The sequence below is a fragment of the Limulus polyphemus genome, unplaced genomic scaffold, assembly GCF_000517525.1.
Source record: "Limulus polyphemus unplaced genomic scaffold, Limulus_polyphemus-2.1.2 Scaffold187, whole genome shotgun sequence".
Taxonomy (NCBI): domain Eukaryota; kingdom Metazoa; phylum Arthropoda; class Merostomata; order Xiphosura; family Limulidae; genus Limulus; species Limulus polyphemus.
The window spans coordinates 878,752-884,111 of record NW_013665797.1 but is presented as its reverse complement, the minus strand read 5'-3'; the positions used below and the strand labels follow the sequence as shown (position 1 = coordinate 884,111).

Genomic DNA, 5,360 nt, shown 5'->3' with positions numbered 1-5,360 from the left:
TTACTGTTATTTAGTTTGCTTTCACTGTAATTTATTTTTTTATTATTTAGGGAGCATTATAAATAGATATGTTTTTTAAAAGAAAAAACTACTATTGTTATAATTGAACTAAACTATGCATGCCTATTTAAATATATTTACACATGGCTTGTGTATATCGTATATATACATATATATTATTCATACCTTCGGTGTATAGGACGCAAGCAGATTTTGACATCAAATTTTAGGGGTAAAAAAGTGCGAAAAATGCGGTAGTTATATTCCAACATGCTCATAGTGATACTGGTGCTTGGACCACATTAGATGATGACCATAAATCCAAGAGCCGGGCCTGAGCTTTTTGGGTAATGGTGTATTTCCCAAATAAAGTTTTGCTTACTTTTTAAGTACTGTAATGATTAACACTGCAATATTTGATCAGTGAGGGCCTCGAATCAAACTTTCACAGATCCTAAAGACTTAGGCCAGAAATGCCGATATCGACATTAAAAAAATATTTTTTACTTAATTTTGTTTATGTTTTTCACATTTTAAAGTATTTCAAATATACTGTCTAGCTTTGTATTTTTATCAAGATTGATGTGTGATAAAACAAACATTGAATGAAGCGGAAATTGCTTTATCATCATGTATGTATGTAACTGGTTTTCTTCTCATGACTACACCAAATATTTCTATATCTACATGGACATATTCGAGATAAAACTTGGTGTAGTCATGGGTCGAAGAATAAATACAGAGGTTGAGTGCTTTATATTAAAACAGTTTTGGAGCCTCACCACATCGTCACAGTCCGTGTCGCTACGTCTGGTCATGCTATGTCTTACAACTGTGTATCTTGAAAATAGTCTTGCAGCGTAATTTTCATTGTGAAAGGATCCGTCATATGGCTGTTATGTTCAAAGCAGGCCCGGCATGGTTCGGTGGTTAAGGAGCTCCACTTGCAATCTGCGGGTTGCGGGTTCGAATCCCTGTCCCACCAAACATGCTCGCCCTTTCAGCCATGGGGGCGTTTTAATAATACGGTTGGTAAAAGAGTAGCCCAAGAGTTGGCGGTGGATGGTGATGACTAGCTGCTTTCGCTCTATTCTTACACTGCTAAATTAGGGACGGCTAGCGCAGATAGCCCTCGTGTAGCTTTGCGCGAAATTCAAAAACAAACAAACAATGTCCAAAGCACAACACTTCCCCCTGCAGTGTTTCTATAATTCATCCACTTTACGAGGATGACAGTTTCCCAACACCCTTACAAGAGTCTGATCGCACAAAAATCCGGAATGTCTTCGTATGGAATAGAATGAATACCTGTTTCATTCTCCAGCTGCTTGAGGTATGCTACGATTAAACAGATGTGTCATGAAAGCAACTTGTATACACATGACCTGTGTCACTTTTTCAAACGCAGATCCTTTTTTATTATGTTGAGTACTGTTACCTGGGCAATGTGTACAGCTTTTATCAGCGATGTTCCCCCGTGTGACAGCGTTAAGTCTACGGACTTACAACGCTAGAATCAGGGTTTTGGTTCCCCTCGGTGGACACAGCAGATAGCTTGATGTGGCTTTTCTACAACACACACACACACTTTACCATTGACCTTTGTTTTCGCGAATTCTTATATTCACTTTGCTTACTAAGGCTTGGAACCGACTTTGATTTCCAGAGCCATTTAATACAAGAGATATTCCCGTCTTGGAAATTCTAAACACATCTTTATGATTTGAGTGTAAGAACTTTTACCGACCCTTCTCAAAAGCAATAAAATTTTGTGGTATCACACTACCTACACAACACCAAACATGTCAAAATGTAGCTCTGATACATTCCGTTTCACCGCGACGTTGTATCGACTGTGGCTATAACATACTTTGCTGATTTGAATATGTAAGCTCGTTTTAATATAACGTACTCAGGTCTCTGTATATCATAGAATAAATTATATGTAAAGCCTGGTTTCATTCCATTTATAGACATAATTTAAACACATACAACAAAATGCAATACCGAAGACGTAAATTATATAAAACGTCCAACTGTTTACCATCTACCTTTCACGAAAGTTTATATGTATTGAAAAGGGAACATATATTCTTTCTGGAAACTAACGTTAGTGTACTTCTCTTCACTAGTTTCACGATCGTAAACTATTTATACACATACAACTTTAAAGTATCACAGAAAGCCAAAACACCAAAATATGACCATGACAGTCACGCAAGTCTTAAATTACCCATGAGTCACGAGAAAAAAAATTATTGTCTTGAAACACAAATGTTACATAATCTTTGAGTCAAGAGTAAAATCTGATTACTGTCTTTCAATGAAAATGTAACATAATCCAAGAGTCAATAGTAACATCAAATTATTGAGTTTATAAAATCTTACTTAATCCATGAATCAAGAGTAGGATTAAATTATTACAGTGAAACTAAAATCTTACATAATCCACGAGTCTAGAATAAAATCAAATTACTATCTTGGAACGAAAATTTTACATAATCCATGAGTCACGAATAAAATAAAATTATTGTTTTGAAACGAAAACTTCACATAATCCATGAGTCACGAATAAACTGAAATTATTGTCTTGAAATGAAAACTTCACATAATCCACGAGCCAAGAGTAAAATAAAATTACTGTGTTGAAATTTCGACTGTTATCGATTTTACAGTTTTCGATTTCAGAATACAATAAACTGATTTTCTAGTGACATATTTATGTACAGTGCATTATTGTTTGTGTACGTTTCACTCCCAACCTTTTATAAAAGTATTATACTCGCATCTGCAGTAAGAAAGTATTAGGGGAAAAATTATCTCTAAATAAAAAAGCTACGTAGGTTTGGCTACTGGACTTGAAAAAAGGAACCAAACAAGATAGGGATGGAAGTGGACATACCACTTGATCGACTGATGATCACATAGCAGACTAAGCCGCCTCGACTTTTCATGGAAAATTCCTACATTACCGGCTATGTGATCATTACTAGGTTATAGAGTGTATTCTAAAGCTTTAGAAATTTTGCATAGAATAATAATAAAATAGGTAGTCAAAGACCGTGAAGACTGTTTTGCCCTATCAAATGATGGTAAAATTATAGTTACTGCTAGAACAAGATAGGTGCTAGGCCTGTTGAAGAAAGATGATGATGAACGAAAGTAAGAAATCTCGGTTTCAGCTATTCGTCGGTTTTCGACTTTTGGACGTTCTAGATAGCTGAAAAGCGGCAAATACACCGGTAATAGAGCGACTATGCCAGGTAGCTCTTCATATCTAACCTCTGATAACCTGTAAGTGTATTGTATTTTTTTTTTTACTCCTTCACTTCATACATAATATAGGATTGGGCTTCTTAAAAGCACCGATTGCATATTGTACAAAGGTTTGAGTATTCTACAAGTTACAGTCATCTAATGTCCATCTATTATTGGCTGGTAACTACTGTTTCGCCCTGTAATTCAGCTTTATAAAGGAACACCAGATTTCTGTAAGGGGTAATAACATCTTTTGCTCTAGAAGTATGATTTTTTTATCTTTTTTATATATTTTGGATAGAATAATAATAAAATAAGTAGTCAAAGATCGTGAAGTCTGTACCGGAGATAGAGCGACTATGCCAGGTAGCTCTTCATATCTACAGTCTTGGCCAAAATGTTTACATACTATTCTATATTGATGTTATTGTCTATATGAATAGAGTAATTACTGAGTAACTGCCAGAGTAGTAACAGAGAAGGTAGCGTATAATCAGACAAACCTGTACGAGTTGTTATTCTGGTCTGTATAAGTTGTTTTGAACATTTGTTCGTCAAAACACACATACACATCTGTTTTGCATAAAAGGGTGTGCCTTTGGTACAATCTTTTTCAAAACAGATCAACGCTTTGTTTAGACAATTTCTCTGTACTTGGTGTAGAGTCATGCCTCGTCATGTGCCAGAAGTTATGTTCGACTGTCCAGAAAAGGTATGAAACAAATGGACATGAAAAACCGAATGATTTTTGTATTGCTTTAATACGATTGTCCGTACCATCCATACACAGAGAGTGCTAGCACACTCTCTGATAAAGTCTTTAAAATATATCTTAATATATTTAAAAACAGGCTTCAAATCGAATTATATCAATTACCTGTAGATATGTCATGCTCATAATAATTTTTGAAGTTCGTGATGATATTTCAATAATTTACACGTTGTCAAAAAATATTATTGTCATCGGGACGGTTGAGGTTTAAGGATGGTTTTAAGTTGTGTTTTATTGGATTTCGCGGAAAGCTACTCGAGGGCTCTGCGCCAGCCGTCCCTAATTTTAAAGTGATAAACGAAAGTCTAGAGGTAAGGCAACAAGTTACGAACACCTACGCTCAACTTTTTGGCTACGCTTGACTGATAGAATAGTGGGATTTGAACGTCACTTTTATAACGCACCTACAGTCCCGTTTTTTTTTGTTTTTTTTTTTCCGACAATGGCTCACGAGCCACGAATCCCCGTTTCACAGTTGGGGCTTGCCGATTACTAGGCCACTTTGAAGTTTGAGTACAACGCATAGAAACGCTGCTAATTATCATAACTCTTTTGAATCAAAATGAAAAGTGACATGTACCGTATACAGTGGACTTTATTCTAATTTATATGAAAAACACGGGCCCTAAACAAGTACACTATATTTACATAAAAGTAATAATCAAATCAAGATGCAGGTTTACTGTCATTCCATTACAGTTAGCCAAAATTAAATATTTCTGAAACGCCACTCGTTTAAGATTACATATTTTATAACTTACATACAAATTACAATTAAATCCACTCACCATACATCCCGAGAAGTGTTTGTTCAAAAAAAGAAAAAGACAAACGTTACAGGAAACTTATTCGTACATCAAACAAGTCCATCTATCATCAGAAAAATATTTCAATTTCCATCACATTTCCGGGACATCAATTAATAGAAATAACACGTAAATTATAAGGAAAACCTTGATATTTGAGAACACTGAACGCCAACCACAAACGCAGCACCCTCTTTCGTCAAAATTAACGCTCCAACTAAACACATTGGCCTTCTTCCCAAACACGTAGATTACAAATAGAAAGTATGATACATACGGACATGAAGCGGCCTCTTCTTTCCTGGTAAAGAAAACCTTGAGATTACGAAGGTTTCTTCGGCCCACAATCAAGGTAAGCGAGATATAAAACGTTCGATTACGTTATCATGAAACTATTCCTGCCAATCAAATAATTACACCATATCAAACTATCAGTTCATACTAAAGCTGTGTCATACATTTCATACACATACAGTGAAAATTCGTTACTTACCACCTTGTAAATACTTTCATAAAACTGTACT

The 5,360-nt window shown here is 35.4% G+C and overlaps 1 protein-coding gene across 1 annotated transcript in view; it reads right to left on the bottom strand.

Annotated features, from left to right (window-relative positions):
- LOC106478183 (endonuclease/exonuclease/phosphatase family domain-containing protein 1-like) overlaps positions 1-5,005 on the bottom strand; it is a gene marked incomplete at its 3' end in the record, with an annotated part of 35,906 nt that extends 30,901 nt beyond the window's left edge. Inside the window, exon 1 of the mRNA XM_013938704.2 lies at positions 4,819-5,005. The remainder of the gene's footprint in view (positions 1-4,818) is intronic.
- Positions 5,006-5,360: the final 355 nt, after the last annotated feature.